Source organism: Quercus robur, chromosome 3 (assembly GCF_932294415.1).
Source record: "Quercus robur chromosome 3, dhQueRobu3.1, whole genome shotgun sequence".
NCBI classification, from domain to species: Eukaryota; Viridiplantae; Streptophyta; class Magnoliopsida; order Fagales; family Fagaceae; genus Quercus; species Quercus robur.
In genome coordinates this window covers 63,103,641-63,116,880 of record NC_065536.1, presented here as the reverse complement: position 1 = coordinate 63,116,880, position 13,240 = coordinate 63,103,641, and the positions used below count along the sequence as shown (strand labels likewise).

The 13,240-nt window shown below is 35.0% G+C and overlaps 1 protein-coding gene across 6 annotated transcripts in view; it reads left to right on the top strand.

The window, feature by feature from the left end:
- The window catches only part of LOC126718818 (disease resistance protein RPV1-like), a 65,609-nt gene that overhangs the window by 44,007 nt on the left and 8,362 nt on the right, over nt 1–13,240 (top strand). For 2 of the 6 annotated variants that reach the window (XR_007653067.1, XR_007653068.1), the window contains 2 exons: nt 4,250–4,326; nt 4,418–4,896. The exons of 1 other annotated variant lie outside the window; for it this stretch is intronic. The gene's annotated coding sequence lies outside the window, so the exon portion shown is untranslated. 3 more of the 6 variants (XR_007653069.1, XR_007653070.1, XR_007653071.1) reach the window with 3 other exon arrangements.

Genomic DNA, 13,240 nt, shown 5'->3' with positions numbered 1-13,240 from the left:
ACCCGGTTGGGAGGACCTCAGGTGGAACGATCGTGGACCGCTTAAAGGATTGTCAAGAGCGGCTCCGTAGGTGGAATTGGAGTGTGTTTGGGAATGTTAACAATATCTTGAAGCAGAAAAAAAAGCCAACTTCAACAGCTTGAAGCCGTGGATGGTTTGATAGATAAAGCGGCGGAAATTCAGGGGCTGAAAAAGGAAATTAATGAGATTCAAATTCGGGAGGAGATTATGTGGAATCAAAGGTCAAGGGCCTTATGGTTGAAGTGGGGGGATCGAAATACGAAGTTCTTTCATGCCGCAGCGAGTCAACGGAGAAGGAAGAATAGAATTGATGGTTTGCAAAATCATCAAGGGGAGTGGATAGATGATCAGGAGGGTATTGAAAATATTACTTTAGACTACTTCACAAAGATCTTCAGGTCTGATAATCCCTCAAATTTTGATGCGAGTTTGGGTGCTATTTCGAAGAGAGTTACGTCGGAAATGAACGAGGAATTGTTGGCAGCGTTCAAGGCAGAAGAGGTGTGGCAAGCCCTGCAACAGATGCATCCCACAAAGGCACCGGGCCCTGACGGTATGTCTCCCATCTTTTACCAACATTATTGGGATATTGTAGGGCCTGATGTGGTTAACTGTGTGTTAGGAGTTTTAAATTCTGGTGTGTTACCCTGTACTCTCAATGAAACTTTTATCTGTCTTATTCCTAAGGTAGCTTCACCACAGAAAATTACAGAATATAGACCGATAAGTTTATGTAACGTAGTGTATAAAATTATCTCTAAAATGCTTGCAAATAGATTGAAAAAAATTCTCTCGGAGGTTATTGATGAGTCTCAAAGCGCGTTTGTGCCGGGTAGATCAATAACAGATAACGTGCTAGTGGCTTTTGAAACAATGCATTGCATTGACCAGAAAAGGAAGGGGAAGGAAGCTCTGATGGCAGTAAAGCTCGACATGAGCAAAGCATACGACCGGGTCGAATGGTCGTACTTAGAAGCTATGTTGAGGAAAATGGGGTTTCATGAGAAGTGGATTGCCCTTATGATGATGTGTGTTTGCACGGTCTCATACTTGGTCTTGATAAACGGGGAGCCAAAAGGAAAGATAGTTCCTTCAAGAGGTCTTCGGCAAGGGGATCCAATCTCCCTGTATCTTTTCCTATTATGTGCGGAAGGGTTGTCGGCAATGTTGAAGAAGGAAGAGAATGAAGGATACATTAAAGGTGTGGCTGTAAGTAGAGGGGCTCCGAGGGTTTCGCACTTGTTCTTTGCCGATGATAGCATCATATTTTGTCGGGCATCAACCTTGGAGTGTGAGAGAGTTTTGAAAGTGTTGGAAGACTACGAAAGGGATTCGGGGCAGAAGGTGAATAAGGAGAAAACAGCCTTATACTTTAGTAAGAATACAAGAAGGGAAGTGCAAGATCGGGTCAAGCTAATGTTCGGGGCTGAGATCGTTAGACATCATGAGAAATACTTGGGGCTTCCGCCACTAATAGGAAGGGGGAAAAGGAAAGCCTTCAACCGAATCAAGGACCAAGTGGGTAGGAAAATTGCGGGGTGGAAAGGAAAGTTATTATCCAACGCAGGCAGAGAAATCCTTATAAAAGCTGTGGCACAAGCTACCCCCACATACACGATGAGCGTTTTCAAGCTCCTGGACTCCTTGTGTAAGGAGTTGAATTCAATGATGGGTAATTTCTGGTGGGGCCAAAAAGGAAGGGAGAGGAGAATGGCGTGGGTTTCTTGGGAGAAGTTATGTAAGCCAAAGTCCGAGGGAGGTATGGGGTTTAGGGATCTCAAGGCGTTCAACTTAGCCCTCCTAGCAAAGCAAGGTTGGAGATTGGTGGAGAACCCAAACTCTCTGATTCATAGAGTCTACAAAGCTAAGTACTTTGCAAATGAGTCATTCTTTAATGCTCAAGTGGGTAGGAGACCCTCCTACGCGTGGCGGAGCATTATGGCGGCTAAGGACATTATTTTGAAAGGTGCTAGATGGTGTATTGGAAATGGTCTTAAAGTTCATATCTGGAACGATAGGTGGGTGCCGAGACCTGATTCCTTTAAAATAATCAGCCCTCGGCGAACACAGGACGACGTGGTGATGGTTTCGGACCTCATTGATGTCGATAGGAGGTGCTGGGATACAGCAAAGGTTAGGAGCACTTTTCTTCCACATGAAGCAGAGCTGGTGTTGGGCTTCCCAATCAGCCGTAGTCTGCCTGATGATTCAATTATATGGGCATGGACCTCAAATGGAAAATTTTCTGTGAGGAGTGCTTACGGGGTAGCTCAGAGATGTCTAAAAGAGGGGCCAACAAGATCTGATCTAGGCAGCTGCTCGGATAATGCAAAGATGAAAGCAATCTGGAAAATGGTTTGGAGGTTGGATTGTCCAAACAAAATAAAACATTTCATGTAGAGGGCTTGCAAGAATATTCTACCCACTAGGAATAAGCTAAAGGGGAAGGGAATTAGTTGTGAGGATTGCTGTGCTATGTGTGGATGCAATGAGACTTCGGGGCATATCCTGTGGGACTGCAAATTGGCCAAGGAAGTCTGGTGTGGATCAAATATCAAACTCCCTGCTCTGCCTGAACCGGTGCCTGAGTTTTTGAACATTGTGTGGGAGGTGATGGATTCTCATCCAAGCACAAATTGGGAGCTTTTTGCTGTGACAGCGTGGAGTTTGTGGAATAATAGAAATACGGTGATACATGGTGGTCTTAGCAAAGGGCAGGAGGGGCTAATCAAGTCCGTGGCAGCATATATTGAAGAGACTAAAGGGGAGAAAACATCACAGAGGAGAGACCATCAAAGTGCTACACATTTGTGGAACCCACCAAAGCAGGGTTGGTATAAAGTCAACACGGATGGAGCAGTATTCAGGGAGACAGGAAGCTGCGGCATTGGTGTGGTGGTCAGGAATGAAAAGGGCCAAATCATGGGAGCTCTATGCAGAAGACTGGAGTTGCCTTTGGGAGCGTTGGAGGTAGAGGCTAAAGCAGTGGAGGAAGGGGTCCAATTTGCAAGGGACCTTTGCCTGAGTCGGATAGTTTTGGAGTGTGATTCTCAGGTAGTGGTCAACTCATTTTGCAAGCAAGGTCCGGTGTATAGTAACATCCAGAAAGTGATAGAAGGCACTAGCATTGGGCTGCGCTGTTTTGAGGCGTGGGAGGTGGCTCACACACGCAGAGGCAGTAACTCAGCAGCGCATACAATGGCAAGATATGCCAAGTTTGTTAATGAATGTGAAATATGGGTGGAAGACACCCCACCTATGATTGTTAATCAAGTGCTAAATGATGTAAGCCGTTTGGCTCCTATTTCAGTTGAATGAATTTTATTAGTTGAAGATCAAAAAAAAAAAAAAAAAAAGTAAAAAAGGCAATAATTTGATTCTGATTCCTGGTGTTAGCATTATATTGGAGTAAAAACTGATGTACTTGCTTCCCTAATATCTCTCTATTTAAATGTGGATGAGATAATGTGCTTGATATTTGTGGGGAATTGGGTGATTTCAACCCAGCTTAGGGACCCCCCTTTGTACTTATTTTAATTTTCACATGTGTGGAGCAATGTGAAACATATGAATTTTTTTTTTCTCTGGGTATTTATGCACTAATTTGTTTTTTGATAAGTGATTCTTGCACTAATTTGTGCCTCTTGGTGTGTGTGTGTGTTTTTTTCTTTTTCTGATGGCGTCTTGTTAGCGTCAAAGTCATTTCATTTGCATATCCTCAACGTTATCTACTTACTCTTAGACAATCTTTATTTGTGCAATTTCTCTTACCATGAAAAGTTCATGCAAATGATTCTCTTTATTCTGCACTTTTGTTTATTGGTGAAATGGTTTATCTGGATAGTTTTTTTGAGAATAGGTTTATCTGGATAGTTGATTACTGGGATTGGAAGTGAAACTAAATTGGTAATTTTCATGTCTCTATCTTATGAGAGAGAGAGAGAGAGAGAGAGATTATGTCTTATCCAATGCTGATCTCAGTTAAGTGAGGTCTCTCTGAACTTGGGCAGGGTTTTACCCTCATGCATTATTTGCCCAAATTGGCTGCTATCAAGACTCGAGTCCATGCATTTGTGCTTAGCAATCATGCTAGAAATATAGTTAGTTCTGACCTTCATTTTTAGTTAATTTAATTATCATTGTGTTGCAATTTTTTAAATAAGATATTACAAGTTGTGTTCACAATATGGATAGGAACTTATCCTCTTGTCATTATTTTAAATGCCAGCTCATGGAACTTGAACTGAAGAAGATGTATGATACTGTTATTTCCATTCAGGAGGAAATGTTTTATCTCCGTGAAAGGTAAGAAAACTTATTGTATTTCTTTTACAGTTCATGAAAAGTGGGATATCCATCTCTTTTTAACCAATGCTGTTTATGATTTATATTTCAGAGAAGAAGAAATGCAGGTGCTCAACAAAACAACTAACAACAGGATGGCCTGGTTGAGTTTTCTTTCCCTTATTGTTTGTTTATCAGTAGCAGGCTTGCAAGTATGGCACCTGAAGACCTTTTTTGAGAAAAAGAAGCTCATATAATTTTTTCTGGACAAGTTCCATAGTTTTCTCAAGGTTAAGTGATAGTTTAGTGGCAATAGCATCTTTTGTAATACCCCGTGTATGTGGTTCAAACTTCAAACCCCATCTCCTCTTGTCCGCTATCTGCCTTTCAAAAAAATTTACAGTTTCCCATCTATGATTCTGTAGCATATTTCAGAAACCATGTACTTCAAAATAGAATAATTCTCAGGTCACATTGTTAGATCAAGCGGGGCTTTCTATAACAGTGTGCAGAATCTCCTCGCGGGTATAGGTATCTCATATCAATGTAGGACGATATAGGGGCAATAAAGTTTAGTTATCTGCTATTCAATTTCTGTCGAATTGGAGATGCTAGAAGGTTTTAGTTTTTAAATTAAAATTAGTTGCAGATCCACACGATGCGTGGAAATATATGATTACTTGGAAATATATGATTACTTTGTAATTATGGTATGATGTATGATTTGTTTTCTCTAAAAATCAAAAAATTTCTAAAATTATTTTTCATCTATATATATTTATATATATCATTTTAGTATTTTAGGTGTGTTTGATTGAAATTATTTCTTTTTGAGGTAGTCCATATTTTTCTAAATTATATTATGGTATGTTGTGTTTTCCTCTTTTTTTTTTTTTTTTTTTTTTTTTTTTTTTTTTTTTTTTTTTTTTTTTTTTTCTTACAACTAAACTCTTTATATTATTCAAATTTCTCATTTCTTAAATGAGATAGCGTAATAATCAAAATTCATCACAAAATTACACTTGATATTACTTAAATTATTGAGAAACTCGTTCAAATACATAGCAAGATTGTATTTTGATATAAATTCTAATTTTTTACTTTCAAAATAACTAAGTATTATGTCAATAAAAAATCAAACAAAAGCTCTAAGATGGAGAGAAAGGCTTGTGATGGAAAACTCATAAACACACACAAAATCATATATTAACCCCAAATAGTGTTATAAAAAAAGTAGAATGATTCATCAACCTAAAGTTAAGTTACAAGAAAGAATAAATAATCGAGAAAGAGAATAATCACATTTTTTTGGGAGAGACCTGAATTAGATAAATTTATAGAAAATAAGATGAGAAGAATGGTCAAAATAAAAGATATAATTACACCAAATTATCCAAGTCATGTTATATAATTGAATAACATTATATTCTTATATATTATTTTTATAATGCAATATGATAGTATTTGACAATCAAAGAAAAGAAAAGAAAAATAACAACTTAAAAACACAAAACCAAAAAGTTTGAAGCGTGAAATACAATTTAATCCTATTTATTTTTTCTAGGGATATGCATCAACCTAAAGTAAAGTTCTAGAGAACACACAAATTCATCAACCTAAAGTAAAGATATAAAACTTTAAAAAAAAAAAAATCCACACAAAAAAGGGAAAAAAATTGAGAGAGAGAGAGAGAGAGAGAGAGGGAGAATAATAGTAGAGTTCTAAATAACAGTGAAATTCATCAACATAAAGTAAAGATACCAAAAAAAAAAATCCATGAGAAAGAGAGAGATTAATAACCTTTTTATGTGATGAAATATGTATAGAGTGAGAGAGAATAGCAAATTTATAGTAAGAGAATGAAGATAAGAATAGTCAAAATGAAAGAAAGATGAAGGGATAAAGGAAGAGTGATATTAATGTTGATAGTAGCGGGGAAATGAAAAAGTAAAAAGGAAGGGAAAAAGTTAGAGTAAATGTAACAGTAAATTACAAAATTAATAAATAAATAAAAAGAGTCAAAAAAATAAGAGAGCAATAATTAAAAATAAGTAGGTGATATGGTCGCAAATGTAGCTCAACTGAAGCGTAATAACAATAAATACCATGTTTTAACTTTTAGATATATATATATATATATATTTAAATATATTAACTATATAAAAGCGACAATGCCCCCTACAATACACATTTGGTTTAGTGAGATTTTTTTTAAAATATATATATATATATATATATATTTGAATAGTTGCTACAGTGCCACTTTGGTTTATTTAAGTGGCACTATAGCTACAATAACTAGAGTGTTTTTTTTTTTTTTGGGGTCTTCTGTTTGTATTTTTTTTTTCTTTTAAATATTTATAAGAACTCATATATATATTGTTACACTGACACAACAAATTTCAGAATATTTTCACAATTATTGAGGTGTCAATTTTTTATAAGTTAAAATAAAATAATAAAATATGAAACTGTGACCAACCACAACTGAAAATAAATGTTTTGTGAAAATGTTGTGACATTTGTTGGGTGAATGTGTAAAAGCTACAGTATTTTAGTTTGTTCAATATGTATTGTTCATGTCTTCAAAATATATATATATATATGTACAGTTCATCGTTTTTTTTTTTTTTAATATGTAAAAAGAGCGAATAGGCTCATGAATAGTGTTATGAACAACATTTTTGGTTTAGTGACTTGCCTTCCCCCCCCCCCCCCCCACCCCCCCCCCCCCCTTTTTTTTCAAGTTCACCAACTTGGTTTGAGCTTCTTTTTTTTTTTAATCGATCTTTATATGTTTACTTTATACTTATAATGTAAGCTTACATTGTATACACAAAAAAAGTAGCAAATATTATATACATTTAATAAACTCATGAACAGTATTTTTGGTTTAGTGAATTGTCTCTTTTTAATTTTTTTTTTTAATTTTATATTTCTTCAAGTTCACCAACTTGGTTTGAGGTTTTTTTTTTTTTTTTTTTTTTTTTTTTTTTTTTTTAAAGGATCTTTATATGTTTACTTTTGTTGGGGGTGAAAAAAGTTTCCTTCCCGACAAATAAGATTTATGTTGGGTCAGAGGGTCTAAATCGAAACTCGATGATGGGCTTAATGCACGGCCCAAAGGCTATCAATGAAGATTCAAGAAGTCCACTATATTTTATGCCTTGGGCTTAGATTGGAACTGTCAAGAGTGGCCCATGAACAATCCCTACAGTGAACACGTCAGCACGGTTGAAAAACATACTGTAAGAAATAACCTAGCAGTAAAGTATTTCTGCAGGAAACAATCCAGTGGTAAAAATGTTTCTGCAGAAAAGGGCCTAGCTGCTAAGGTACTCCTACAGAAAATAGCCCAGCAGTGAAGTAAAACGAAATTAGTTACTTTACAGATTAAGGGAAACATCTATGTTTTCAGACTCATCATCTGTTAGCTCTGGAGAGGAATCTTCTCATACAACAATATGAGGGAAAAACTTTATAGTGACAGTCACATCATAACCATTGATAGTAAATGAGTAGATAAATATCATCGGTTCCATAATAACAAATAATGGAGAAGACTTAGTGTGAGATGAAGGGAGAGAGAGAGATCCCAGTTAGCGCAGCAAGATCATTATGGTGTCATGGCATGCTCATGAATATAATATATGTATTGAGTAAAGAGAATCATTTGTGAGTAGTATGAGTAATGAGTGAGAGTGTATAGTAGTACTGCTGCAATATTCTGCTGGGGCAAGTAAGTGTTTATGAGTATAGCTATGAGAAAGTATTTGTGAGTTAGGAGCTGGGAGACTTAGTTTCTATGCTTGAAACTAAGAACTCAGAGGATTTTTCAGAGCTTAGAAAAAGCTTAAACAGAGAGGTTAAGGCATAAACTTTTCTGGTGTAAGTATTAGTGCCTTGTTGTTTGGTTGGTTGGTTGAAGCATTAATGGAGAGCTCTATTTATATTAGGGTTTTCAGGGGGTGATTAGCAAATAATCTTTGCTAAATCTTCCTCAATCTCCAAAAAATCCTTAAAGAATTGTTCTTAAGATTTTTAGCTAAGAGTAGTAAGCTTAACTTTAGAAGTTTTCTGCTGTTTTGGGTAACCACAGCTAAGTTTTCGGCTTTAGCATTGAATGTTAATTAGCCTTGGCCCATGGGATTAGAGCATGCTTTAGGCTAATGATCTTGGATATGCTGCAACTAGAATCAGAGTTCCTTAAGGCAGATTGGACCACCCCAAGCTAGGTGTCAACCTTGGAGCCCTTGTGGAGAACCCTGCTGGGATCCCCTTTGGTGCCCTCCAAACCACATTTCCCTAAGTTTCCCCATTTAGGGTTCATGTGCTTGGCTCATGAACTAGAAAATACATATTTTTAGTATGAAAATGAGCTGATTTTGTGTCGTTTCAGGAGCTTCACTGGTCTGGTCATGACAGCTTTGTTTTCTTGACTAAATGAGCTGAAGGAGAAAGAAGTAATAGCTGGCTGAAGCTTTCCCAGCTTTTTGTCACATCACTTTCAGCTTTTTGTCACATCACTTTCAGCTTTATGTCACTTGAGAGATAATACGATTTCAGCTTGTGGAGGAAGGATTCGTCCCCTAATGGACACATGTTTGTTTTCTGACTAATTAAACATGTTGGGACCTGATGGGAAGGGGCTCCAGCTATTTATTTATTGCTGAGATTTGGCTGACCAGTTCACGTGTTCTTCAATTGCTGAGATTTATTTATGGGCTAGTCTGACCCAGCTGGGCTTTGTTGATAAGCTTGCTTGGGCTTTGTTAACCCTACAAAATGAGTAGTTTTGCCGTTGGTGATATTCATGGGCTTTATAGTTTGATTATAGAAATAATAGACATAGTTCCCATAAAATTTTGTCAAAGAGATTCTTTTGAGAAATTAATTTGTATTTCCCATGAGTTGGGGATTTAACAAATGTTGAATTAATATTTGAATTTAGTAAATATGTGCCAAATTAACATTTGGGCTTTGAGTATAAAGTAATTGTTTTTGCCAAAATGTCATTTTGGGCTTTGTAAGATAATTGCTAGAATGGTTTTAGGTTTTGTAAAATGGATGCCAAATTAGCATTTGGGCTTTTATAAAAATAGTGTAAAGATAATTGCCAAATTAGTATTTGGGCTTTATGAAAGAATTGCCAAGATAATATTTGGGCTTTATAAAATAGTGTCAAATTAGTATTTGGGCTTCGTAAAATAGTGCAAAATTAGAATTTGGGCTTTGTGAAAATAGATGTCAAATAGGAATTTGGGCTTTGTGAAAATAGATACCAAATAAGAATTTGGGCTTTGTAAAAATGATTTTGAGATTTTGTAAAGTATTTCCGTGTAGCAACGGGTTTTGTAAATAGTGTCGCATCATAGCGGTTTTTGTAAATAGTGCCGCATCGAAGCGGGATTTGAATTTGCCACATCGTAGTGGGACATTTGGAATTAGTCACATCGTTGTGGGACTTTTAGAATAGCCATATCGTAGTAGGACTTTTGGAATTAGTCACATCGTAGTAAGACTTTGGAATTAGCCACATCGTAGTGGGACTTTGTGTGGGGATAGTGTAATTTGCGGCCTAATTTTGGTAGTGATATGATGAGCATATTTTGTGGAGAATTGAAGTTGGATGATATATGGGATATAATAGGTAATATTTGTGAGAGGGCCCATGGCCATTTACGGGCTTGGGTGCGAAGTATTTGTGAAGGCCCAATAATATGGAGAATATTTGGATAATATATATGGGAAATATTTATGTGGGTTTTAAATAACGTGTGGGCTCATGTGGGCTCATGTGGGTATTTTGTGAGTGGGCCCATGTGGGTATTTTGTGAGTGGGCCAATAAAATCAAAGCCCGAAAATTTGTACATCAACAACTTTCTACTTGTAATGTAAGCTTACATTGCATACACATGAAAAGTAGCAAATATTATATGTTTTTGCAAAAAAAAAAAAAAAAAAAAAATTGTACAAATTTTGCAAATGTGTACAACATTTGCCAATTTTTATGCGTTTACAATATAAATTTACATTGTAAGTGCAATGTATATTTCTATATATAAAAAGAGTAAATGAGAAAAGTTACAGTAATTTCGCTATAGTGGTTTTGGTTTGTTCAACTTTCACTGTTTTGTTGGCTGCTTTTTTTTTTTTTTTTTTTTGGTGAATGCATAAAGTTGTAGTATATTTGTTATATTATTTTTGGTTTGTCCAATTCATACTGTTTCACATTATAATAAAATATTAAAATCACAAATTGGCACCATATTTTTATAATTGTTGAGGCGTTAATTCATTATATTTCAAAATAAAATAATAAAATATCATACTAGAACCAGTTACAACTAAAAATAAAAGTATTGTGAAAAAAAAGTGTTGTATCCACAATAATTTTCAGAACATTTTCATAACAAATCAAATATAGTAAATTGTTATTGGTTCTAATTTAAACTTCCCAATGAAACTACTTTTTTGCCCACCAATAACAACTTGTAGTAACTTACTACTTATGATTTGTCGTGAAAATGTCATAGACATAACATTTTTTTGTGTGAAAAATGTTAAGATATCTTGATGTGGTCACAATATTTTCAAAATTGCTGAGCTGTCAATTCTTTACAAGTTAAAATAAAATATAACAAAATTATAAAGGTATTATGAAAATATTGTGTCATTCTGTTTTGTTTTTAGAAATCTTTCGTTGGTTTAATCAATTTTGTTGAGCCAAAATTCACTGTAGGGATGAGGGCTCAAATTATATATTGGGCCTTGGGCTTGGCCGAGAACGTGGGGTGATCCGAAGACGAATAAACGGTAGTGAGGGTGTTAAGCTTAGAGTCCCGTGAGTATGTTGCAAGTGGAAAGGTTGGAGGAAATAGTTCGAGGAGTAGCGTCTCCTCGGATAAGTGAAGCATAGACCACATCTATATCATTTTGTCCAGAGTGACCTTTCAAGAAATTCTATTGATAAAGACATACATTATAAGCGTACGAGAGGGATGGAAGTCCAGAAATATTTGAGGAAAAGCTGCTGTCATCGCACTAAATTCTCTGTAGCTAACTTTCTGGTTGTATTAATGTAGAGAAGACCCCTTAAAAGTGTTGCATTAGCAACCACAACGCACAGAGGGACTAAAGGAGTGTCCAATGGGACAAACACTCAAGTGGTGGCTTGGATGACCAATAGGTGGAGGGCCAAGATTGTCTAAGGAGAACCATATAATAGAAGAGACTCTCCATGGAGAGAGGATCGGAAATTTTGAATAGAAAATACTGTAGCAACTTGAATAATATCTGTAACCATTTTCAATCAATATATACTAGAACAGACATCCTCGGATTGTACCAAAGACAAATTTACTTAGATAACTCCAATCCATTTTTGTTTGATTATTTTTTAAAATCCATTCTAACCGTTACCCCATTCATTAGAACCTAGTTGTCTAACCCACTCTCTACAAATTCATTGTACTAGGCTTATTGGGCTTGGATCCAATCATACTTTGGGTTTAGGGTCAAAACACATCCTTACATTCACTATTCTACATACAATTTTCTTAGGTTGACTTTTTGTATTTTTTTTTTCTTTACACACTATTTTAAGTAAAAACACATAGTTTTACACAAAAAAACAAAAACTTAGGAAATTTTTTTTTTCATCATTTATGTTTGGGGTAGTTTACAATTCTTCTTTAAACTTTAAAATCAAGCAATTTTTCCCTTAATATTTTGGAAAATAGAAAATATGTCATATTGTTATTTTCTCAGTTAAACCTTAATGAAAACTTATGATTCTTAAAATATTTTATTGTGTAATGTTTAAATTACTCCTACTAAATTTTCACATCCTAAAAATTTTCTTTACGTATTTGGAGTTTTAAATGATAGAAATTCTTAGAAGTTTTAGAGAGTAAATATATTAGTCTTTAGAAAGTAGGTACTAAAAAACTATTATACTTAAATAAATATTTATATATTAAATAGCTACCTTAACTTTGTAGTTGATCAAATTTTTATGTGAATAAGATTAACTTTTTATAACATAATTATCAAAATTTTTAAAATTAATGTTTCTTTTGATTAATGTAAATCTCTAAATACTTTAAAAATTAAATGATTAATATCTTTGTTTTGTAATATAAATAAAATCTAAAATTAATTTTAATTACTATTTTTTCCCGTATGTTTCCATGGCTTTGCATGTGTTGCCTTGATTAGTGTGTATATATATATATATATATACTTTATATTTTGGGGGAATATAAATAATAAATCCTCCCTCTAAATAATGAAACAAGAAACCCAAGGCCCCTCCTTGTAGGCCCCTTCTTGTAGCTGTGGGTCCGACACTGCGAACAAGCTTAGCCATAAGCACATGGCAATGTAGACAAGTGCATGTAAAGTTCTTAAAAAGAAGAGAAAGTGAAAACTGTTTGATTGCATAATGCCAAAAATGGTCAAAAGTTACAATAGTGCAAGGCTGAAAAGTATTCATGCGTGAAGGGGAAGTTGGGTCCCATTTTTTATTCTTTTTGGTCTGTCTTGGCTACATGATTGAGTTTGGGTTTGACCTATTCATAGATTAAGGTCAATATTGGATCAAATTAAAATTTAAAACTACCTGGATTAATTAAAAGGTGTCACAACTTCTAGCTTAGATCAACCTAAAAGTTTTTCTCTCTTGAACATTAAGATAAATTAATGGATTAATCAATTAATATATAAAAATATCTTAAAAAAAATCAAATATAATTAATTCTAGATAATGGCATCCAGCTGGTGGAGTCTGCTAAAGGAGAAAATACACAATGTACTATCAAGCTTCCAGAGACAAAGAAATAAAGGAGCAATTTATTGGAAGATGACAACTGACAAGAGATAGATTAGAGCAGAAAGTGCTCCATGCACGGGGTACCATCAAGAGACAAGGAA